Source organism: Dendropsophus ebraccatus, chromosome 6 (assembly GCF_027789765.1).
Source record: "Dendropsophus ebraccatus isolate aDenEbr1 chromosome 6, aDenEbr1.pat, whole genome shotgun sequence".
NCBI lineage: Eukaryota > Metazoa > Chordata > Amphibia > Anura > Hylidae > Dendropsophus > Dendropsophus ebraccatus.
The window spans coordinates 93,079,357-93,106,363 of NC_091459.1; positions in this window are offsets into that span (position 1 = coordinate 93,079,357).

The window sequence follows — 27,007 nt, forward strand, 5'->3', positions numbered from 1 at the left end:
GCCTATAATTTGATTCGTATAAAGGAGGGCGATGAATGGAAAACTGCCTTCAATACCCCCGAAGGACACTTCGAATACCTTGTCATGCCCTTCGGGTTGTGTAATGCACCTGCAGTTTTTCAACGTTTTGTTAACGATGATTTTCGCGACTACCTGGGACGTTTTTTAGTGGTATACCTGGATGATATCCTGATTTTCTCTCCAGATTGGTCTTCGCATGTTGGTCATGTTCGTAAGGTTATGGAACTCCTAAGACTTAACCATTTATTTGCTAAGTTGTCAAAGTGCCAGTTTGGTGTTCAGGAGGTCTCTTTTTTGGGATATAAAATCACCCCTAGTGCTTTTGGGATGGATCCCCTTAAGGTGACGGCCATTGCCAAGTGGGAGCGCCCAAGGAATCTTAAAGCTTTACAGAGATTTTTGGGATTTGCTAACTATTACAGAAAATTTATTAAGGGGTTCTCAGTGATTGCTAAGCCCTTAACAGATCTTACTAGAAAGGGAGCTGATGTGGATAACTGGACTCCTGAAGCCATTCTGGCATTTGACAAACTTAAAAGATGTTTTTCTGTAGCTCCGGTGTTGATTCAACCTGACTTTGAGCAACCTTTTATTGTCGAGGTGGATGCCTCAGAGGTAGGGGTGGGGGCTGTTCTTTCACAGGGTCCTGAAACTCTCACCAATCTCCGACCCATTGCCTATTTCTCTAGAAAGTTCTCCAAAGCAGAATGCAACTATGATATAGGCAATAGGGAACTCCTTGCCATTAAGTGGGCGTTCGATGAATGGAGGCACTTTCTAGAGGGGGCTAAACACAAAGTTAAGGTTTTAACCGACCACAAAAACCTTGTTTATTTAGATAAAGCTAAGCGTCTTACTCCACGACAGGCCAGATGGGCACTCTTTTTCACACGGTTTAACTTTGAAATCACCTTCAGACCGGGTTCCAAAAATGTAAGGGCAGATGCTTTATCTCGTAGTTTCAACGTCAATGAAGTCCCCATAAAGGAGTCTGAAACCATCTTATCTCCGGGGGTGGTGGTGGCTATACTGCAGCCCGATCTGGCTGCCCAAGTTGTCCAGTCTCAATCTATGGCGCCTAGAAATACCCCGAAGAACAAACTATTTGTTCCCCCAAATCTTCGTTTGAGAGTTCTGGAAGAAACACATTGTTCAGTTTTGGCAGGTCATCCAGGTATTGCTGGTACTAAGTATTTGTTATCTCGTCATTATTGGTGGCCATCTTGGGTCAGAGATACTAAGCTGTTTGTGGAGGCTTGTGAGATTTGCGCCAGGTCCAAGGTTCCTCGCAGATTACCCGAGGGACTTCTCCAACCCCTACCGGTACCTGCTAGACCTTGGACCCACATCTCAATGGACTTCATAACTGATTTACCACCCTCTAAGGGTAAAACTGTGATTTGGGTGGTGGTTGATAGGTTCTCTAAGATGTGCCATTTAATTCCTCTCAGCAAGCTTCCTAATGCTCGTACCTTGGCTTCTCTTTTTATTAATCATATCTTACGTTTACATGGTGTACCAGAGAATATTGTTTCTGACAGGGGAGTACAATTTGTGTCTAAATTCTGGAGGGAGTTTTGTGGTCGCCTGGGCATATCCTTGTCCTTTTCTTCAGCTTTCCATCCGCAGTCCAATGGTCAGACGGAAAGGGTTAACCAGACACTGGAGCAGTTCTTGAGATGTTTTGTTGCAGTAGAAATGGAGAGAATACTTATCTTTGGCAGAGTTTGCCCTAAATAATCGTGAAAGTCAGTCTCTCAAAATGTCACCATTTTTTTGTAATTTTAGGTTTAATCCTCGTTGTTCTTCTGTACATGCGGCCGAGTCCATTAATCCATCCGCTGAAAAAATATACAGAAAACTGTGCACAGTTTGGGCCCAGGCTCTTCAGAACCTGGTTAAAGCCCAAGAAAATTGTAAGAAACAATCAGACAAAAGACGTATATCTGGCCCTGAGTACAGGGTAGGTGACAAGGTATGGCTCTCTACTAAAAACTTGAGATTGAAAACACCATCTGGTAAACTTTCTCCTAAATATATTGGTCCTTATGCCATAGTAAAAGTCGTCAACTCAGTTTCGTTTAAGTTACTGTTGCCTAAGAGTCTAAAAATTCACGATGTCTTCCATAAGTCTCTGTTAAAGAAATATATTAATCCCGTGTTACCGTCTGCTCCCCCTGCTCCTTTGATTATTCAGGGTGAACTTGAATATGAGGTGGAGAGGATTCTGGATTCTCGCCGAGTTCAGAGTTCTTTACAGTATCTGGTTCATTGGAGAGGATTTGGCCCAGAGGAGCGCACTTGGGTAGCAAGTAGGGATATGCATGCACCACGTCTCATTCGGCAATATCATTTGCACAACCCGTCTAGACCAGGTCCTGTTACTAAGGGTCCTGAGGCCCCTCATAAGGGAGGGGGTAATGTAAGGAACTTACCTTGTCCGGCTCCAGCGGCGTCTCCTTCCAGCTCGGCTCCGGCTGTCGGCTCGGGAGCGCGCCGCTGCTCCGCCCGCCGGAGCCGAGTGACGTCACGGAGACCCGACGGCGTCCCTAGCAACCGGGGACGCCGTGGGGCCACGTGACCGTCAGCTGGCCGGCCGGCACGCAGCTGATGTGTTTTGCACTCAGGCTGAGTGACAGGTCGCCCGGCCGCTCAGCCTGCAGTGCACCAGCTGCAGTGAGGCTGGACTCAGGAGGCCGGACCAATCAGCCTTTGGTCCGGGCTCCTGGTCCAGTATAAAGTTTCAGAGTAGCCAGCAGGTTATCGCTGGCTATTAGTTGTTTCTGATCCCAGCTCCCCAGTCCCTTGTATTCTGTCCTATCCTTTCTCATTTCGACTTGCCCGGATTCTGACCTTTTTGCCTGTCCCCTGACTCTCCGTTTGGTTCAGATTTTGTACTGCGTTGCTCGTTTGGTTACTGACTCGGCTAGTTGACTTCCCGCTTTGTGTTTGTCTGTCTGTCTGCGTTTTATGTTCTGCACGTATACAGCATAGGGATTGTCTTCGTGGTTGTCCGCGACCGCCTAGGGTCGACCGAGGCAAGTAGGTAGGTGACAGTGGGTGGGGTCAGAGTTAGGGCCCACTGTCTAGTGTCTTATCTTCACCTGCCATTCGTGACAGCAGTACTGTACTCTGCCAGGATTAATGTAGAAAATAGTGCAGTAGAAGAATACTCATTCTCACGTTTAGATATCTAGGTATCTGACCACCTTCTGCCCAACCAGATCAGAGAGTGCCAGGTTGGGTAATATGAGCCCCAGGCCTATAGAACTGGATGTAGCAGATTTCCCAAGACCTCCCAGGATAGCTGTGCACAAATCAGATATTTTGGCTTTCCCTGTCTCACTGGGGACCAATTCCTTGTTGTGGTAGCTATCCTGAGAATAGTAGAGGATCCCTTGCGTGGATGAAGTGTACCCTACAGGTCGCTTACAGTGCATTTTGCAGAACGTCTCTCTCATAGGAATCTGTCTTGGCTCTTTCTGTGTCTGTCTCCTAAAACCAACCAGCTACCAACAAAAGACCCTCCCACCAGGAGCTAACTGACTGAGTAACCGGTTCTAACCTCCTATTGGTGGGGCTGTACAGGAAAGAGAAGAGGGAAGAAGTGTTATTGGCTGAGAGCCATGTGTGACATCTGCACCTGTGATTGGACAGAAACAGTGAACAAAACAGTAGAATAAGTTAATCCATTCCATTTCGCTATGCACATACAAAGTGTTTTAGAGAAGATGGAGACATCTAGTGGGAAAAAACACATATAACATCTTCATCCCCTTTGTGCGACACCTGGCAGAGATACTTTACCCAGGTGGTATATGAACTTAGTGGACCACCTGTACTGGGACACTACAAAATCATGTACCAGTGCAAGAGGTGGTCAGTGCTTCAGGAGAGTTACATATAATCACATATAACATATTGGTGTCTGAAGAGTAAAAAATATGAATAGAATAAATCTGTTTGACATTGCACATGTTGAGTAATGTGAATTTGGGGCATAGCTTCTTTTTGAAAAATTTGATTTTAGATGAGAAAAGGGGAAACGCAAAGTTTAGCAGGTAAATAGAGTCAGATAAAACATTGTTGTTTCTTGCAAGAAAGATTATCCTAAAAATTGATTACAGTAAGTGTGCCTTCTTTTGAATAGATAGATTATGTTAAGTATGTGGTTCAATATGAACAAAATTATTTCTTGAGGTTGAATAAGATTAATAGATTTTTGGAACATTGAAACTCAAGGATTGATTGACTCCCTCAGGTAGAGTTTAAAAACAAGTTTGAAGAATGTGAAGAAGTTTTATATAAGCATATTTGTATGTATTGAAATACATATTTATATTTATTTTTTTTAATTCCCTGTTCAGATGGTATGAAGGTAATAATACAAATCAGTAATAAAGGCCTACTGGATATATACACCTATTGGGTAGCCAATGGATTTAGCATAGGGCTAAATCAGGAAGTGGGTCTAAAGGATTTTTAATCATTGTCCCCTAATCCCCACAAGGAACTACTGATTTTCCCACATGCAATATCCAGGTCACTATTCCCAGAGTAGACTTAAAGTGACACTGTCACCCCCAATAATCATTTTGCAATCTTTACAGGTGTGTGTAACCCGCCTATATCTCTCTGCATACCTGTAACTATTTTTCAGTTTCATGAGGTGGCTTTGCCTGAAATTGTAATTTGGCCGAGTATCTTCTAGCGCCACTGCGCATGCGCCGAAAAGGACCGCCGCAGTGCGCCTGCGCACTATGTCTGCGCCGCGCTGCTGGCTGTGAGGCGGTCACCTTCTGCGCCTGCGTGCCATATGACGCTCCTGCACGCGGAAGACAGCGGGAGATGTGGACGCGCACGTCAAGGAGGCCTCAAAACGGAGCCCAAGGGGGCTGGGTCAACGGCGCTGTAATGGGCGGGGCTATGTGGCGCTTCAGGGACCAAGCCCCGCCCAGTGGCGCTAGAAGATACTCGGCCAAATTACAATTTCAGGCAAAGCCACCTCATGAAACTGGAAAATAGTTACAGGTATGCAGAGAGATATAGGCGGGTTACACACACCTGTAAAGATTGAAAAATGATTATTGGGGGTGACAGTGTCACTTTAAATGCCTCTAGCTTGTGTGTGCAAGAAGGATAAACAAGACATTATACCAAGGCAAATCAAGCCAAGTGGAGTTTGGTTGCATGTGGAAGACTGGTGGAAGTAGAAGTAGTCAGCAGACAAGTAGAAAAGGTAAATGATTAAAGCTGCTTTAGTAGTAATGTGATGTCCCACCACTGGTGTTTTGTGTTTCACACCTGTTGCAGAAGCATCTTACTTTAGGTTTAGTGGTAATGAAGGTAGTGTTTTCATGATTTCACCACTAGGTGTCAGTGTTTTATAGGTATTCTTCTATATATTGCACAGCTTCTTCTTTTTCTATGCACACATCCCTTTCCATCATTCACAGGGTCCCTTACATATCCCTGTAGGAAGTTGCTTAGTGGGAGGAGGTGTAGCTTCAGTGTTATCCAGATTCTCAAAGGGAGAGGACACATAGAGCAGACGTCCCTGCTGTAGCCAAGCCAGGGTCCGGCTCTGCCAGGACCCTTGTCCAGGACAAGTCTAGATAGTGTGTTGGTTAAGACATGTGTATGCAGAAGCAACCAGAGGCACTCAGTTTCTCCAGGCTATCCATTATATCTACTATACAGTGCTAGACACTACCAAGGGAGAAGAGTCGGGGATAATCCTACCCTCTCTACAAAGTACAGGGCAGTATCCTACTGCACAAGAGGAACTAGTCTGGATAGAAAAAAGCCACCAGAAGGTCTATGTATTCTATTAAAGACTCGGACACTTAGCTTCTCCCAGGTAACCAAGGCTGGGGCTTGTATCACCCTATTAGGACAAGTAACTAGACACTGTAGGGAAGAAGGTGGTCAGCCATTAGTGTAAACATGGGTACAAGTATCTCTCTCACTCTCAAGTATCTCTCCAAAGTTCTCTCCTCTGCACTGGTCTACTCTACTCTAAACTCTCCAAACACCACTACAACTGCCTCTGCTATATTCTATTTCTTCAAGCATCTCCGCAGCACAAACCAAGTTGAGCACTGAAGTCTGTATAAAGATTATCTATTTGCTGCCGAAGTGTTTTATATTATTCAGAGACTGCACAGTAAAGCTGTTCTATTTTTATCACTGGGACTCCGTCATCTTTTCATCCGCACCAGCACCTATACACTTTTGCCACACACCTTACGTCATTTTTCCCCTTTCTGTGGGTGGCGGTACCTATAGTCCGGGTGGGTCGATTGCCACTCAGGACTACTGTGACAAGAGCCCAAGGGACTCATCACAGCCCAGCAGGTCACCGACCATTTCAGGGGAATATAGTCAACCACTCTACAAAGCAGGGACCAACATCACACCTGTGTGCTGGACTAGAACTGGTGTCACAACATTACCATCTCTGGCTAAGCTGTATCATACCACTGATAACATCTCATCCCAGTGGTCACCACAGTAAGAGAACTAGGAAAAATAGAGCATATCGGGTACAGGAGAGGTCAAGAAAGTTTGGCATGGCAGAATAAATTGGATTTACAGTATCTATGAGTATTTCACAAATAAAGAATAATTTGCTTTTTTTTGGTTCCAGTGTATTGCATCCGACACCTGGAGTGCACACAGTGAATAGCTAAACTACGGAAACATATAGAAAGTTCTCTGAAGATATGAATAGACTGTAGCTTGGGAGCAGGAAGATCTGCTGCCTGTAACCCAATGATAGGTCACAGAGGGCTATTAAAGTATCGGATTTTCTCCTCTAACAGCCTGCTTAGAAATGTTTTCAGGAACATGAGGCACACTTAAGTATTTTAATAAAACTGATTTTCTCTTTTTTATAGTGCAATTTCCAGACATCTGTACCTGCATAGTATAACACTATTATCTTGGGATACGAGTGTTGTTCCAGCCTGTGGTATAATATGTATGTGTTAAAGTAATTCTCTGTCTAGAGCCGGTAGAATCTTTGTGGCTGTGAAGCTACCAAGGGATGGAAGCAAATTCCAAATGTAACTACACTTGAAGAGAATCCTTTGGGCAGAAATGTATTTGTCACTGAAGCTTTTCAGATTTGTAAAGAGTAACTTTTCTACAACAAATCAATATTTTTCATTAATGCTGGCAATTGATATATTTATGTGAGGGGATATCTAGAGGAAATGGAGTGTGCTGAGGCATCCATCAAGCATAACATGTCTATAGTGGCTTGGCCATACATGAGTGTTATGTGAGGGATGAATGTCAGTGTAGAGAATAACTAAGGAAAGAAGAAAAAAAGTAAAGCTCCTTACTAAGGGCACGTTCACACTTACCGGATCCGCAGCTTATTTTCTGCTGCAGATCCGCAGCAGATCTGCAGAAGATTTCATTTAAATAACTGAACACAGCATCAAATCTGCACCATCAAATCTGCTGCGAATCTGCTGCAGATCTGCTGCGGATCCTGTAGGTGTGAACGCACCCTAAGGCTGGGTTCACACTATGTATATTTCAGCCAGTATTGTGGTCCTCATATTGCAACCAAAACCAGGAGTGGATTAAAAACACAGAAAGGATCTGTTCACACAATGTTGAAATTGAGTGGATTTATTTTAAAACAACGGCTGTTGTATTGAAATAATGGCAGTTATTTACTGTTATATGGCGGCCATCCACTCAATTTTAACATTGTACAGGATCCGCAGCAGATTTGACGGTGCAGATTTGACGGTGCAGATTTGATGCTGTGTTCAGTTATTTAAATGAAATCTGCTGCGGATCCGGTAAGTGTGAACGTACGCTTAATAAGATACTATACAGCAGAATCCTTGGCTACATAGGCATTGTCTGATTGTAAGAGGACACGAGTATTTAGAGATACATGAGGGAGATACACAAGGAAAAAATTAATGGCATTAGATTTTGGTTGATAGTTGTATGCCACTCACATAGAGAGAATGCTCAGTGGCCAGATGCTTAAAACTTCTTAAGAAGCCATCTGTAAACCAAGCAAGAGAAAGCTACACAAGAGAATCTAAAGGTACTATGGATGGGAGTTATATGTGGCATAGTCTAGGACATATGTACCTGAGGATCATAAGGATGATTGAGCAAGTGTGAGGCTCTGAATAGGTGTGCAAGATGGACACAGTAGATACCAGGATTTAATTGTATGTAGACCGATAAGGGTGGCCTCCATTCTGGATGGACTTTACCAATGTGACAGTAAATCCTGTTAAATTGTTAGGAGTGTTATGATGTGTACATATTTTATATATTATGCTGGAGTGTCCCACTACATGGGTTCCTAGCACTTTGAGTTGTTGGACACATAACTCCAACAACAACAACAACAACAACACTTATTAGTCTATTATTATCTTGTTTTCCTTCACAAAAGCAATGCATATTGGGGGAGATTTACCAAACATGGTGTACAGTGAAACTCTCTCAGTTGCCTCTAGCAACCAATCAGATTCCACCTTTCATTTTCCAAAGCGTCTGTGATGAATGAAAAGTGAGATCTGATTGGTTGCTAGAAGCAACTGAGACAGTTTCACCATGTTTGATAAATCTCCCCCATTATGTTTGTTTTTTTAATGATAGAACGAAATTGTATTATTGCAAAGCAAATATGCAAGAGTATTTTACGCACTGATTACACACCCAGATATGGTAAAGAAAATGCTAGAAAGAGGAAGGTCCCCGCTGTTTAGCTTAAAGAAGGTTGTCCTATATAGGAAGGAGGGGTAGTCAGTATTCAGTATACTGGTCAATAGAACTATTAAATACAAGTGACGAGTTATGCTGCGTTTATACAGAGCGATTATCGTTCGTATTTTTCATGATAACGATCGCATTTGAGCGATAATCGTTCCGTGTAAACACAGCAAACGATCAAGCGACGAGCGAGAAATCGTAGATTTTGGTTAACATGTGAGAACATTTCAACATGTTCTCAAATCGTCATTGGTCGTTCGCTAAAAATTCGCAGATCGCTTCATGTGAACTGTCTTTCAAAGATTCACCCTATGTGAAAGATGGGCTTAAACTATCTAAAAAACGTTCACAATAACAATTTTTCTAATTATTTTTCTAACGATTTTTCTCCGTCTAAACGCTGATCGTTATAAAAAAACAAATCATTGCTTGAAAATCGTTAAACGATTGATTGGGCGAATTATCGCTTTGTGTAAATGCAGCATTACCATACAGAACCTGATGGGCTCCTATCCAGGCCTGGTCAATTAAGAGAATAAAGAGGCTGCAATCATCAGTCTATACCCTGCAGCTGGGAATTGTAGAAGAGTATGGAAACTACAAGGAACCATGTCCAAGAGCTAATTGGTGAAGCAACCAATTAGAGCTAAAATTTTATTTTTTATATTGCTGATAATGGTTGATAACAAAGAACTAGATTTAACATGTGCTATCCATCCAGTATTAGGCCGTGTGCAGACTACGTAAGAGACCGGCCGTTTTGTGACTGGCCGGGTCACAGAACGGCCGATCTCTGAAAAGATCATCCCGGACACGTTAGTTTTCTACGTCGCCGCAAGAGATCCCGGCCAAAGCGTATACACATAGTCCATAGAAGACAAGGCAACGTATCTTTTCGTAAAAAGTATGGGCGTTGTTTTTTTACCGTGTTTTTCTGTACGTTAAAATTAACCATTTAAAACTGCAGCAGTTAAAGAGACTGCAAAAACAGTGTGAACCCAGTGTAGCAAAAACAAAAACCTATGCCATCTGCAATCTGATTTGTTGTTATCATCCCCTCTCCGCCGTTCTTTGCCGTGGTTGTATATACATAAGCCATGCAGTGAGTTTTTCTTCTATTTTCAAAGCACTACACCAGGGAAAACAGCATTTTTATTTCCTATTCATTCCGAACACGGACCATTCTCATTTTCTCTCTAATTCGGTGCATGAAATACACTCTCCATATCAATGTTTCCTTTCTATAAACTGCTATAAATAAATAAATATCCCATTTTAATAAGGAGCTTAAAATAAATGACATTGATTTTCCATTATACAAGCTTTGGTTAAAGAGAATTAATCATGACAAGTCTGATATTATAAATTCTGCATTAATGAGATTATTTTACATTTTCTGACAATCAAATCCTGGCTGCTTTGAGCCCAAACCATCTGAGCTCTTAGTTTCCCACCTAGTGTTTTTCCTCACTTTGTACCTGCAACTCATTTAATCATATGAAATGCTTAGTAGGGCTGTAATTATCCGAATTGCTGATGAATGGAAGGTATCCTGAAGCATCCTGGTGGCAATTTGTTTCTTCCTGCAAGTCTCAACAAAAAATTAAAAGCACGGTAACCCGTGTTTCTGTATAGTCTTATGTCTCATATAAATATTAACCCCTTCAAGACAGAGCCCTTTGATGCCTGGATGTCCGGGTCAAATTAATGCAATGTTCCTCCCCGCCTTCTAAGAGCCATAGCGCTTTTACTTTCCCACCTACAGGGATGGTTGAGGTGTCATTTTTTTGCGCCATGATCTCTATTTTTTAATTTTAATTTAAATTAATAAAATTTTGGTCACGTTTTAGTCATTTTTTTCTGATATATAGTTTAATAAAATCAGCAATCCTGGTATTTTTTTTTCCGCTTACACCGTTCACTGTACGGAAACAATAATGTTATATTTTAATAGATTCCTTACGCTACAATATGTAATATTGTATAATAACATTTATTTACTTTTAATATATTTATTTTTATAATGGGCATGGGGGTATTTTAAACTTTTATTGGGGGGGGGTTATAATGTATTTTTTAATACTTTAAAAAACTTTTTTATTACACTTTTTTAACACTTTTTTTCACTGTAAAACGTGCAATCATTAGCTTGCATGTACTGATCTATGATCAGTGTTATTGTCAATCTGTGCATAGAGCCTGCCTGAGAGGCTCTATGCACAATTATGCACAGATCGCCGAACCGACAGGATGGAGGTAAAAGGCTTACCCCCGCCCGTCGGTACACGTGATCGGGACCCCCACAGCATGGCTGCAGGGATCCCGATCACTCAGTGACAGAAACTTGTTCTGTCACTGAGTAGCCTAAACGCCGCGATCGCTATAGATCACAGCGGTTAAGGGGTTAATGAGAGGCAGCTGCGAGATCGCAGATTCCTTTCATTAACTCCGGCCCTGGACACACTGATGTATGTGGGACTGCTCTTACTGCAGCGGTCCCGCACACATCAGAAGCCCCTCAGTCAGGAACGTATATGTACATTCCTACTGCATGTATGCGCAGTAGGAATGTAAATATACATGTTACTGATGGGAAGGGGTTAACAAGGTTTATATGGCTTTAAAAGGGTTATCCAGCGATACAAAAACATGGCCACTTTCTTCCAGAGACAGCACCACTCTTGTCTTCAGTTTGGGTGCAGGTTTTGTAACTCAGCTCCATTGAAGTTAATGGAAAGATGCCATAGCACGTATCCCATCATTTTGGAGCCAACAATTTGATCAGGAAAATTTACTAGACATAATCTAAATGTTTATGCTTTGGGAGAATCAATGAATTATAAAATCACTAAACATACTGGTTGTATATTTTTAGCCATGTTAAAAACAAGCACATTTTTTTAACTCTTAGGGGGACATTTATTAAGTCCGACGTTTTCTGTGCCGGACTTAAAAATGTCCCCGCAGCTCCGGCACTACGGAGATTTATGTAGAGGTGGACTGCCTCTACATAAATCCTGTGCGCACCGGAGCGCACGGCAGAAAACCTACGCCAGCTGAGAGCTGGAGTAGGCTTTCTGCGTATCTTTAGGCGAAACAATAATGAATCACACGGACTCTGAGTCTCCCGACTCCCCGGCGTACGCAGAGGAAAATGCCAATTTGCAAATATTTTATTCGCAAATGGACGTTTTGCAAATAAAATATTCGCAAATCGGCGCTTTTCACAAAAAAGTACATGATACATGTCCCCCTTAGTGTTTTTACAGCAGACTGGTGAAACCTCAGATCCTCACAGAGTAACCTGTTACATTCCAAAGTCAAATAATGAACATTGCATATAACAAACTTGAGGCTCTCTCTCACTCCACCAGCCATGTGTATGCTTGTATACAGCTGTGTGAAGCCATGGCTGTATAGATTGCCTGTCAGCATAATGCTAGCAGGCATTATACACTGCACACCAGCGACATGGCTGTATAGATCAGCATTATGCTTTGTCTGGAGAACAAAACTCTATGGATCCATGTTTTCCAGGAATCCCTAGAGCTGCATCCAACTGTGGTGTCCCACCACTGTGGTTCTTTTTCTTCTCTTTTCATGTCTCGCACACCTGTCCAAAAAGCTCTTTTTCGTGAACCTAAGTGGTGATAAAGTGTTCAGAAGTTATTGCATAGGTATTGCATAGCTGTAGTTTATAATGAGTTACTCTTGTTTACTCCTTTAACTCAACCTATCTCTATCCTCTTATTCTTGCACACACACAAACCTCTCCACCAATCCCAGGGAAGTTTACTTAGGCCACTGGTGGGAGGAAGTGGAAGTTAGTCAATCTTAGACAGGTTCCTGTACAGAGAAAACACAAGAAAAGACAGCCCCTGCTGTAGTCAAGCTGGGCCCTGGCTTATGCCAGGTCCCCTGTCAGGGACAAGAGAACAGTCCAGTCGAGTCTAGACTAGTGGTGGTAGTAGACACATATGGAGATATTCTTTCCTAAAGTGACACTCAAGATGCAGTGCTAAACACTAGAGGGAGGACAAGTCAGAGAACACCTAAACCCACGCTGTGAACATATCTACACAGTGCAAGACCGTATCCTAGATTGAGGAAATGATCTGGATAGAGCAAAGCAGCCATAGTCAAGACCTACATACTCTATCTTGTGTCCGGGTGCTGCATGAACCCAGAAGTGCAGGGCGACTGCTAGGGATGCCGTCGGCGCGCCCCCAGCAACCGGCCCTGCCTGTATCCAGGGACGCTGTTGGCGTCTCTCACAGCCGAACCGCACGCCTCAGCAGAGCTGGGAGCCAGCAAGCTGCTCGGTACGTGACACATGGCCGAGGAGGACATCCATCAAATGGATGGTACAAACGGTTTGGGGTGGGCGAATTGGTATTATACATACATTATTGCTTTAAAGCAATATGGTTGGTGCTCTTTAAAACAAGATACCCTGTGACATAAAACATTTGCTCACTCTCATGTTTTTTTTTTTGTTTTGTTTTTTCAGTTACTTTTCTTTCTAAGGTTAAGCTGACAGATTTACTTTAAAGATATATTATTAAAGAAGCAAGCTGATATGTTGTGTTATTTATGTCTTCACAGTAATCCGTTCATTAGGATAAATGTAAAGGAAATAGATACTAAAATAATTAAAAGACCATCTTGCTGGCTTAACTGGGAATAGGTAACCATTTCTGATTTCCTTTTTTCTTATTCAACTAGATTACTCTTATAAATAGGATGAAGTTAAAAGACTTAAAAACTAATTTTTCCTACAAGACATATTGATGAAGTAGGTAGCATGTGCAAAAATATTCTTTTTCTCATTTGTATTATTTACTAAAACATTAGAAGATGCCTGACAGCACAGCATCATCCAGAATAGCAGTCCTAAACAGCATAGTTTTGTCATTATGAACAGCGCTGCCAATAAAAATAGGGGTGTGGAGTGCTTTATATTTTGAGCATTTTCTAATAAGAATGCATATTAATAAAATACTTAAAGGGAACCTCACAGTTTTTTCATGCTGCCTGAACCTTAAACAGCAAGAACCTGTAAAACTGTAACAGAGCAAACTGTGGTTCACGCAGTGCTTCCTGTGTGTTGGCCCAGCTCCTGCAATCTTTGCTCAACATATCAGTGGCTGCAGTGGTGTCCCGCCTCAGCCGCTGATTGGCTCAGTGGAGTTTGAAGGAGGCATTCCAGCAGCACTGCATGCCAGATCTGCTAAAGATAGAAGACGTGACCCAAGAGGGTAAGTATAATACCCCCCCAAGTCTGACATCAAGGGGTTAAAAGAGGGTTGCTATGCATCCTTACTTAACCCCCTAGTGTCCTGCCTCAGCCGCTGTTAAGTGGATACGACAGAAAATGTGAGCCAAGTCCAGGAGTGTAAAGTATAATCCCCCCAACAGAGGGGGCCAGACTGTGCTTCATCTGCTGTGTTGAGTGGCACCAGCAAGCAAGAGGTTAAGTCACTTAATCCCTTTCTTACTGGGCACAGTAATCTTAGCACAGCAGATAAAGTACAGTCTGGTCAACAGGGGATTAAAGGGTTAGTTCAGCAAAAAAAAAAAAGAAAAAAAAAATGACATATCAACTGGTGCAAGGAAGTGCCAGAGTTTTGTAATTTAATTCTGTTAAAAAACATAAGTCTTCCAGTACTTAACAGCTGCTGTATGCCCTGCAGGAACTGGTCTATTCTCGCCAGTCTGACACAGTGCTCTCTGCTGCCACCTCTGATCATGCCAGTAACTGTCCAGAGCAGTTGCAAATCCCCATAGAAAACCTCTCCTGCTCTCCAGACTAGAAAGAATACCACCAGGACATAAAGCAGCTGATAAGTACTGGAAGACTTATAGAAGTAAATTACAAATTTCTGGCGCTTTTTAGCATGAGTTGATTTGAAAGAATTTTTTTTGTAAGCTACCCCTTTAAGTGAGGATAATGTAGAGGTTTACCAGCAGTAGCCGTCTGGGACAGGAAGACCTTGGATGAGTCCGGCGCAGGTGACATGCACAGTGGTAGCAAATGCCGCTTAGTATATAACCATAGGCGGTATATTACAGTGAAGATTTATTACAAGCAACGCGTTTCGGCTCTATAATAAGGCAGAGCCTTCCTCAGGCAGAGCCTTTAATACTGTGGACTATTTTACTTTTAAACAACTGGACAGCCCCTTTTGTACAGTCAGTGCAGTTTCTCCATTGATCAACTAATCTGGTGATCACCGATTTCCTATGACAGCCTGGGAAATGTAATAATACTCTTTGGCTGCCCTTTCCACATACAACGAAATCAGATTGTCAGCTGTCTCATTCATGTTATCAAATCCGCCGTATATAACTGTATACCAGTGGTTTTCTAAACTGTGTATAGAAATGTCTGTGAACCACAAGTGTCCCTCCAAAAAGTTGTGAGGTATGGAGGAAGGGCTGACTGCAAAGCATTATGGGGAAGCTTGATGTCATGTGTTTTCAGTCATCATCATCATCATAAGATTTTACAGCAATGGAGCAGCTTTATCAACCTGCCAGAGACAAAACACAATCTGATTCGCCTATAGCAACCAATCACAGATCACCTTTCATATACTAACAAGCTCTTATAAAATTAAAGCTGAGCTTTGATTGGTTGCTATGGGCAGATTAGACTGTCTAAATTGTGCATGGCAACCAATCACAGTTCAGCTTTTATTTTACCAGAGTAATTTGAGAAACGAAAGCTGAGCTGTGATTGGTTGCTATGGGCCACATCAAACCATATTATTTAGTGTTCTTAGTGTGGCCTAACCATAGGCTGTTTGCTTGGTCACAAATGTGTTTAGTGACCTCTGCAGTAAAGCGCATCGCCAGTCATTAATGGGTTAATGCTTCAGATGTGTTTACCTGCAGTAACCATGGCAACCGTGCACTGTGATGACAAGCGCTTATGTCGTAAAGAAGGTTCCATAAAGCAATGCACCGCACCCTGATCAGTGCCATCTTGGATGCGTCACAGGACCTTGAGCTTGACTAATTTTCTGCCCCCTACCCTTGATGAAATTTGGAGGTTCTAGCAGGGGACCTGGATCTGTGAAGGAGAAGAGATACAGCCGCCTAGCCATCAATAAGGTGACAGATATTGCAGCCTCATCTCTCTCACATCCAGTTTATTATACCTATAGTATGGTATTACCCTCTAAGCCCAGGGGAGAGGCAGCTCTCCAGCCATGGCTCCTTCGAGGTTTCCCCCACAGGGGTTTTTTCCTCGCCTGAGTGCTGGAGGGTGACTCTTCGTGAGTTGGGGGTCTGCCATTTTCAGTGTCATGTAATTTTAAATAAAATTGGGACGATTTGACACCTGATTACAATGTGTTGTGTCTTTATTTTGCGTTCTTTGGTTTAACTTGGGGGAGTTGGGGGTCCATCACTTATTGCAGAGTCATAAAGCTGGACATCTTCCTGCTACACAGATCTATCACCTGCACAATGCGCAAAAGTAATATAGAGCGGTGGCTGGTGGAACTCCTGCTTGTATGTGCATATCCCTGGATTAACCCTTAGACGACCCAGGGCGTATAGTTACGCCATGGAAGTCTGTCCCCAGACGACCTAGGGCGTAACTATACGTCCTGGGTGTTTCTCCGGCTATGAATCGCGCTCCGGAGCGGAGCGCGCTTCATAGCAGGTGGGGGCCGGCTGCAATCAGCAGCCGGCATCTTACCGGTAATGACACGCTGCAGCGATTGCGCTGTCGCGTGTCATTAATTCCTTAAACCGCTGCGTTTAAGTGTAAGTGACAGGGGGAGTCCCCTGTCACTTACCGATCGGGGGTCCCGATCGTTAAAACGGACTGCCGGAGGTCTCATCCTGCCTCCCTGTGGTCCGATTGGCGATCTGCTGCACTAAGCCTGCACAGGCAGGCTCAATGTGCAGATCGCCGATAACACTGATCAATGCTATGCCTATGGCATAGCAATGATCAGTGTACAAATCAAAGTACTGTATGTAAAAGTCCCCCAAAGGGACTTAAAATGTGTAAAAAAAAAAAGTTAAAAACACTAATACACTACCCCAAAGCCCCTCCCCCAATAAAAGTTGAAATCACCCCCCCTATCCCATTATATAAATAAAACATATAAAAATAAACAAATAAACATATTATGTACCGTAGCGTGCGTAATTATCCGATCTATTAAAATATAATAAGCATCATTGCGAACGGTGAACGGCGTAGACGAAAAGAGGGAAAAAAGTGCACGGATTACCGATTTTATGTTACATTATATATATAAAAAAAAAATTATAAAAAGTGATCAAAACATCCGATCTTCACAAATATGGTATTAATAAAAACTAGAGATCATGGCGGAAAAAATGACACCCCAAACAGCCCTGTAGGTGAAAAACTAAACCCGTTATAAGCGTCACAATAGTCCCATTTTATTAATAATTAATTGCCAAAAAAAAGGATTTCATTTAAAAATATATATATAACATTAGAGAATCTGTGTAAACCTGCATACGGTTGTGTTCGGGCTGACCTATAGAATAACGGTATCATGTCACTTTTACCGTATAGTGCATTACGTAGACACAGGAACCCCCCAAACGTTACCATATTGCATTCTTTTTTTACGATTTCACCAATTTATATCTTCATAAATAATATATTTGGGATTCCGTCATACATGTTATGGTAGAATGAAAGACGCCATTACACAGTACAACTATTCCTGTAAAAAACAAGCACTTACATGGCCTGTAGATAAAAAACTGAGAGTGCTAGAGCTCTTAGAAGGGGAGGAGGGAAAAACGAAAGCACTAAGATCAAAATTTGCGCGGTCCACTGGTCATTTTGGGCCTGGTCCTCAAAGGGTTAAAGGAACGCTCAAATCTTGAAGAAAAAACATGTATCACAAGGTTTATACCTACATCTACAAGGCTTGGCAAAAGGTTTTATCAAGTGACAGGGTCACACCAATCATAGCTACACGGACACCACCATAAATATACATCATTGAACATAACCCAGTGGCTCCTGTGTGTGTGGGCAGGATCAGGGGCAAGGCAGAGTATTGTGCCCCCACACCCATACATGCAGGGGGTGGGCTAGGTAGCTGCCCCCCCTGCAAAATCCACAGGATAGGGGATATCAAGCTGAATGGTTGGGGTCCCAGTGGTTATGAGAATGTGGGAAACATATCCCCCTCAAATAAACAGTGGGGAGAGTGCTCCATTAATTCTCTATAGGTCTTGTTATCCCTTATCCTGTGGATAACTAGGAGAGGGGTATGTTCTCATGTACTATATGGCTGGACTCAGACTAGGCGTTTTTCAGAAATATGTCAGATGGCATTTTTGGGGTTCAAAAACGTAGAGACCAGATGTTAGTCAGTGGGGAAAATCGAAACACAACACCCATAGGGCATTTTTCTGCTATGGTGTTTTTTGTGTTTTGCCACAAGCTTCTATAGGGGGGAATATTGTCATGTCTATATGGAAATTTGTGTTTTTTCCCCAGTTCTTCAACATAAAACCTGGAATCACATGATAAAGAATCACATGATTTGTACCGAAAAAGCCCCACAGGGCAGGGGATAAAATGAGAACTAAACTTTACACTAAAATGAGAACATGGCAGAAGAAGTGCCAGAAAAAACACCAAAAAGCAGGAAGATGTGCAACAGTCTTAATCTTGGTTCACATTTGTAGAATTAAATTGGTACTTTTTTTTTCTTTCAAATCAACTGGTGTATAAAGATTTGTATTTAACTTTTATAAAAAAAAAACAGTACTTATCAGCTGCTGTATGTCCTGCGGGAAGTGGTGTATTCTCTCCAGTCTGACTCTCTGCTGCCTCTGTTCATGACACAAACTGTCCAGAGTAGAAGAGGTTTTCTATGGGGATTTGCTACTGCTCTGGAGAGTTCCTGTCATGGACAGAGGTGGCAGCAGAGACTGTGCACTGTGTCAGCCTGGAAAGAACATACTACAGAGCATACAGCAGCTGATAAGTACTGGAAGACTTTTAAATAGAAGTAATTTACAAATCTATATAACTTTCAGACACCAGTTGGTTTGAGAAGAAAAACGTTTTTGCCAGAGTACCTCTTAAAATTAAATAAAAAAGTCAATTAGCTTGACAGTGGAAACTTAAACTAGACGGTGTAAAAATGCACCATATTAAGGTCTAGTTCACACCACGTTTTTACTCTTTTTGCTCCATGACCTCCATACATTCCCATATAGTTATGATGGAGGCCACTTTATACCATCTGTTCTACATAGACTCCCAAAATTCATACTGAAATACCTCCCATTCTTGCTTTTTTTAAATCACCCCCCCATTCCTATTTTATGAATACAAATAAATAAATAAACATGTTTGGTATCGCCGCTTGCATATTCTCCCGAACTATTAAACGATCACATTCCTGATCATACACAGTAAACAGCGTAAGTGCATAAAAAATACGAGGGCACGGGTACAGGTAAGTATACTTTCGTTATTATGTTCTTGCCTGCCTGAGATTTGTCAGTTTAAAGGGGAACTCCGGATAAGAAAAACTTGTTTTCTTTAAAAATACATTAAAAGTTAAATATGTGTCTATACAATATATTACCGTATCTGTATGGTTCTGCCACACTGGTAGCTGATAGAAATCCAGGAAGGGGAACAAAATGGCCCCTGTGCAAATCCACATTGTCTCCTGCTCCTTCTGCTATCCTCCCTTAGGAGAAAAATCTTCCATGCCTCTGTCATGTGTTACAGGTAGAGAATATAGTGTGCTGTGTGGTGTTACAGGTAGAGAATACAGCGTGCTGTGTGGTGTTACAGGTAGAGAATACAGTGTGCTGTGTGGTGTTACAGGTAGAGAGTACAGTGTGCTGTGTGGTGTTACAGGTAGAGAATACCGTGTGCTGTGTGGTGTTACAGGTAGAGAATACAGCGTGCTGTGTGGTGTTACATTTAGAGAATACAGTGTGCTGTGTGGTGTTACAGGTAGAGAATACAGCGTCCTGTGTGGTGTTACAGGTAAAGAATACAGTGTGCTGTGTGGTGTTACAGGTAGAGGATACAGCGTGCTGTGTGGTGTTACAGGTAGAGAATACAGTGCTGTGTGGTGTTACAGGTAGAGAATACAGCGTGCTGTGTGGTGTTACAGGTAGAGAATACAGAGTGCTGTGTGGTGTTACAGGTAAAGAATACAGTGTGCTGTGTGGTGTTACAGGTAGAGGATACAGCGTGCTGTGTGGTGTTACAGGTAGAGAATACAGTGTGTTGTGTGGTGTTACAGGCAGAGAATACAGTGTGTTGTGTGGTGTTACAGATAGAGAATACAGCGTGCTGTGTGGTGTTACAGGTAGAGAATACAGTGTGCTGTGTGGTGTTACAGGTAGAGAATACAGTGTGCTGTGTGGTGTTACAGGTAGAGAATACAGCGTGCTGTGTGGGACCACAATTAAATCATAAATTACTGCAAATAATTCAGTAACACAATAAAACTGCAATGTGTGAACACAGTCTAGATGTTCTGCAGCAGCTTTAGGCGGGGAATGTGCAGGGGGGAGGACTGTGATGAACAGCTGAGGGAAAGCATTGCATTCTGGAACCTGTAGTCCTGTGTACAACTGATAAACCAGGAAGTTCAGAAAAACAAAACAGAACAACCCCCCCCCCCCAAAAAAAAACAAATGGATTTTTGGTAGTTTCAAAAATGGAATAGACAGGTAAGTAATGCTTCATGCTTCTGCAGAAGTTTCATTTTTTTTTAACCTCTACCTGGAGTTCCCCTTTAATGGGACTTATCCTTTCAAGATACTTATGTGGCATCCTATACTGTTTGCATAGAGTGACTGACAAGTTACCAGCAGTGAGCCAGCATTGCTGGTCACATACACAGCGCTGTGCAAAGGTTTGGTTATATCTGGTATATGTAGGGTGGGCCCCTAGAATTAAATTCCCTGGTGGGCCCAAGGTGCCCTAGCCCGACACTGGCTTTATATCACATCCCCTGTTGATTTACATTTTAAAAGTTATAAGGACAGCGACACTTTAACGTTTCAAAAAGGTTTTATTTAAGGATTTTTCAAATAAATTTTTAAAGCATGCATCAGGTTATATATATAAGGTATAAGTGTACAGGTTAAATGAATATAAATGATTACAGCTCATATGAGAATAAGCAGAATGTTCATATTTAGGAAAAGGTTGGTATTATAGTCTGACAGCGACACTTTAAAGCTGTCAGAGATCACTGCCCCTAAATCCTTCTTCCTAAGTGCATTATTTACCTGAAGGGGAGTATGTAATATTTTTTTTATTTTTAGCCATATACATGCCTAACTGGGAGTTTTCAGAAAGGTTCTACTTGTTTTGCTGCATTTTCCATAACATTTAGAAAGTCTACTTATTCTGTCTATGACATGTTCCATAATATTTAGACATATCCTAAAACATAACTTCAATACATAAAATATAGATGCATCTCCTGTACCTCAACCTCCGCATTTACTTACTTTAATTGTGTTCTCTGCTATTCTACTGCTATTGTGGAAATAACCAAAGGACTGCTGTTATTTATGCATCAAGCAGGTTTCTGTTTTATCTAGCTAATAAATCTTTCATGCACCTAAGAAGGAGAGATTTGTGCCCTCATAGGCTTAGGGTGGTATTACACGGGCCGAGCAGGGCCCGATAATACCTGTAAACGAGCAGCGATCTGCTAGATCGTTGCTCGTTTACTGGGCCTATTACACGGCCCGATAATCGTTTGACAAGAGCTGCAAGGACATCGTTACCGATGTCCTTGCAGCCCTTGCTAAACTGGCATACATTACCCATCCACGTTCCAGGGCTGCTGCTGCGTCCGCTTCTCCCGGGGGTCCCGCGCGCTCTCTAGCGTCACAGCAGCCTGTCAGCTGGTAGGCCGCTCAGCCAATCACAGGCCGGGACCGCCGCGGCCTGTGATTGGCTGAGCGGCCTATCAGCTGACAGGCCTCTGTGACGCTAGAGCGCGCGCGGGACCCCGGGAGAAGCGGACAGCAGGAGCAGCCCTGGAACGTGGATGGGTAATGTATATCGTTAGTCGCCGGCCACGCACCGCTATTACACGCAGCGGTGCGCGGTCGGCGCCCGACGAAAATAGGTTCTAAACTTTATCAACGATCAGCCGATGATCGTTGTCATCGGCTGATCGTTGCATTTATTACACGGAGCGATAATCGGCCGAATCGGGCCAATCCGGCCGATTATCGTTCCGTGTAATACCACCCTTAGTGATTTTTTTTCTCTTGCTTTCAGATAAAGTTTCAGGTATTGCCCTGTCTCTTTCCTAGCAGGTATTTGTCTTTCGCTTGCTTTTGATGACAGTTTTTATCAGGTTTTCCTGTGGCATCGCTCACTATTCTGCTTTGCAGTCTTCAACATGATGGGACATGAGTTGAAATATAGATAGCCAGTTAGGGCATTGTGTTTTAATTTAAAAGAAAAAAATGATGCTCTTAAGCCTTTGGGAATTAGAGTGGAAAGTGAAAACATTTACTGTAGTATAGCTCACTTAAATGGATTCCGTTATTTCAGTGCATGGAGCCTGTAAAGCCCGCCATACACATAGGATTATAGTGGACCAAATGAACATTGCATCAGATGGGCAGTGTACTGTGCTTTTGTTGTGATCGTGCTATGCTACGTATCTATGTTCAGCCAAAACTGTAAAATGACAGAACAGTAGGCCGTAGTCTACTGTTAGATATCATGAACAATCATTTGCCTATACTTTTAAAAATATGTTTGGCCAAATGATATAAACCAGCCCTTTTTATTGGACCTTTATTTTACATCTGTGGCCAGCTAAAAGGGGTTGCTGAGCAGAATGCTCCCCAGTGCTTAGGTCTGCTCTTCCTATATCTTGGAAGTATACCGGTACAAGGCTTGATCATTATGTGCGGGTAAAACCACACCTACACAAGATGTCCAGTAGCGGACTCATTTCGCCACCACATTGGCACTTACACCCGCCTCCTCATGTCTCAAAGGTATACTTTCATTACATGGGAAGAGTGGAAATAAGCGTCAGGGAGCACAAGGCATCAACTATATTCTGCTCCCCATACAACTCATTAGGACTCCTAGGCCTCCATAGTATGGACCTGTAGAATTTGGTTTCTTCAAGGCACTGTATTGCAGAAGCGTTATTCCCTAGAAGCGATGCTGATAGGAAAACTAGCTCTCAAATACAGCTTCCAATGGAGCATTCCACAATTATTTTCAGATTCATATCTGTTTTATGGATCCTTAGAGTATGGGGCTTGTACAAAGCTGTAATACAGTCATGTGCAACAAAACAGGTTGCATGATTCTAAAGTTTAGTCGTACCATCATAATACAGTGGTACCTTGTTTTAAGAGTGTTTTGGTTTAAGAGCTCACAGTTTTTCAAAATTGTGACTTGGTTTAAGAGCATGGCTTTGGTGTAAGAGCACCCTGTACTGGGTGGTAGCGCGAGTGGGGGAGGGGCATGGCCTGCATAGCGGGGTCTGCAGCCCTGTACTCCGACCATGGAAGTCTCCCTCATCTTCCAAATAGCAGATCCTTTTAAGGCTGGGGCTTGCATCAGGGGACAGGACTGTAGAGGTAATCTCTCCATAGCTGTAACCCCTCTCTCCCCGGACAGAGAGTGCTGCATGTATGTGCCCACATCTGTACTGCTCATTCCTTCATGCTGCCTGCAGTCTGTCAGTCCTTGTGTTTCCCATCCTCTCCATTACTGTACAGTAACTTATAATATCACATATTTTGCTGTTTCTGAATGTTTGTTTCATCTGTTTTACATGTTATTCAGAATAATAAATCATTATTTTTGGGGTGTGGAACCAATTGTCTGCATATCAGTGGAAAATTTTCTTTAGTATAAGAGTGGATTTGGATTACAAGCACGGTCCCAAAACGAATTATGCTCGTAATCCAAGGCACCACTGTATAATATTACATTGAGCATGTATTCATGGAATTTAATGGGAGTGTCCAGGCACATAACATTTTTAATATGGTTCATAGAAGAAAAAGAGTGCTGCACCTCACACCTATCGCTGATACTGGTACCTCTCGACTGCATAAAAAACATCAAAATTCTGTATGTGAATTGATCAAGCCACACTGCTCCATGTACCTTGTGCAGGTATCTGATACACATGGGTCCCTACACTAAGTCCACACCGTGCCGGTCAGTGACCACCACCCCCTCAGGCGTGCACAGTCAGGGAAGGGAGGCCATGGAATGGCCCCGCAACCCCCATGCCGCACCAGACCCAAAAATGCCACACCAGAACCCAGCCAGCACCACCGGCGGAGGAAGCCGCCCCCAAACAGCACAAGTTTGGATAAGGTACCGCACTCACCATAGCTATCACAGATAGAATGGGACAGACAGGAGGGATTAAAACCATGATCATTCAGGTGTCTCCTGCTATTTGCGGTCATGTGGGTCTTACAGGAGGAGTGCAAAACACGGAGAAAAGAGAGAAACAAAATACGGTTCAGGGAAGAAAAAGAGTGCTGCACCTCACACCTATTGCTGATACTGGTACCTCTCGGCTGCATAAAAAACATCAGAATTCTCTATGTAAATTGATCAAGCCACACTGCCCCACGTACCTCGTGCAGGTATCTGCTACACATGGGTCCCTACACTAAGTCCACACCGTGCCGGTCAGTGACCACCACCCCCGCAGGCGTGCACAGTCAAGGAAGGGAGGCCATGGAACGGCCCCGCAACTCCCATGCCACAGGACCAGACCCAAAAATGCCACACCAGAACCCAGCCAGCACCACCGGAGGAGGAAGCCGCCCCCAAACAGCACAAGTCTGGATAATGTACCGCACTCACCATAGCTATCACAGATAGAATGGGACAGACAGGAGGGATTAAAACCATGAGCACTCAGGTGTCTCCTGCTAATTGCAGTCATGTGGGTCTTACAGGAGGAGTGCAAAACACGGAGAAAAGAGAGAAACAAAATACGGTTCAGGGAAGAAAAAGAGTGCTGCACCTCACACCTATGGCTGATACTGGTACCTCTCGGCTGCATAAAAAACATCAGAATTCTGTATGTAAATTGATCAAGCCACACTGCCCCACGTACCTCGTGCCGGTATCTGCTACACATGGGTCCCTACACTAAGTTCACACGTGCCGGTCAGTGGCCACCACCTGCGCAGGCGTGCACAGTCAAGGAAGGGAGGCCATGGAACGGCCCCGCAACCCCCATGCCACAGGACAAGACCCAAAAATGCCACACCAGAACCTAGCCAGAACCACCAGCGGAGGAAGCGGCCCCCAAACAGCACAAGTCTGGATAAGGTACCGCACTCACCATAGCTATCACAGATAGAATGAGACAGACAGGAGGGATTAAAACCATGAGCACTCAGGTGTCTCCTGCTAATTGCGGTCATGTGGGTCTTACAGGAGGAGTGGAAAACACAGAGAAACAAAATACGGTTCAGGGAAGAAAAAGAGTGCTGCACCTCACACCTATGGCTGATACTGGTACCTCTCGGCTGCATAAAAAACATCATAATCCTGTATGTGAATTGATCAAGCCACACTGCTCCATGTACCTTGTGAAGGTATCTGATACACATGGGTCCCTACACTAAGTCCACACCGTGCCGGTCAGTGACCACCACCCCCGCAGGCGTGCACAGTCAGGGAAGGGAGGCCATGGAACGGCCCCGCAACCCCCATGCCACAGGGCCAGACCCAAAAATGCCACACCAGAACCCAGCCAGCACCAACGGCGGAGGAAGCCGCCCCCAAACAGCACAAGTCTGGATAATGTACCGCACTCATCATAGCTATCACAGATAGAATGGGACAGACAGGAGGGATTAAAACCATGAGCACTCAGGTGTCTCCTGCTAATTGCGGTCATGTGGTTCTTACCAGGAGGAGTGCAAAACACGGAGAAAAGAGAGAAACAAAATACGGTTCAGGGAAGAAAAAGAGTGCTGCACCTTACACCTATGGCTGATACTGGTACCTCTCGGCTGCATAAAAAACATCAGAATTCTGTATGTAAATTGATCAAGCCACACTGCCCAACGTACCTCGTGCAGGCATCTGCTACACATGGGTCCCTACACTAAGTCCACACCGTGCCGGTCAGTGACCACCACCCCCGCAGGCATGCACATTCAAAGAAGGGAGGCCATGGAACGGCCCCGCAACCCCCATGCCACAGGACCAGACCCAAAAATGCCACACCAGAACCCAGCCAGCACCACCGGCGGAGGAAGCCGCCCCCAAACAGCTCAAGTCTGGATAATGTACTGCACTCACCATAGCTATCACAGATAGAATGGGACAGACAGGAGGGATTAAAACCATGAGCACTCAGGTGTCTCCTGCTAATTGCAGTCATGTGGGTCTTACAGGAGGAGTGCAAAACACGGAGAAAAGAGAGAAACAAAATACGGTTCAGGGAAGAAAAAGAGTGCTGCACCTCACACCTATGGCTGATACTGGTACCTCTCGGCTGCATAAAAAACATCAGAGTTCTCTATGTAAATTGATCAAGCCACACTGCCCCATGTACCTCGTGCAGGTATCTGCTACACATGGGTCCCTACACTAAGTCCACACCGTGCCGGTCAGTGACCACCACCCCCGCAGGCGTGCACAGTCAAGGAAGGGAGGCCATGGAACGGCCCCGCAACCCCCATGGCACAGGACCAGACCCAAAATTGCCACACCAGAACCCAGCCAGCACCACCGGCGGAGGAAGCCGCCCCCAAACAGCACAAGTCTGGATAAGGTACCGCACTCACCATAGCTATCACAGATAGAATGGGACAGACAGGAGGGATTAAAACCATGAGCACTCAGGTGTCTCCTGCTAATTGCGGTCATGTGGGTCTTACAGGAGGAGGCCATACTGCAAGCATACATCCTTGGGTACAGCACGGCATATGCACTGCAATAAATAGGTGTAATTTGTCAGAGAAAATTACTGTTTCCAGAGTGGGGATAGGTAAAGTCCCCCCACCCCACCCCGACATATATTGTCCATAGCAAATTTTGTACTGGATTGTACTTTGCCACCATTACTCCAGCTCTTCTGCTATCTGTTTTCTCCTCCCATTTTTTATCTATTATTTTCTTTATATAATCCTTTTTAAAACATGTACTAGAGCATTCTTATTTATTGTAATATATATTAGCAAATGTCTGTGCCTTTAT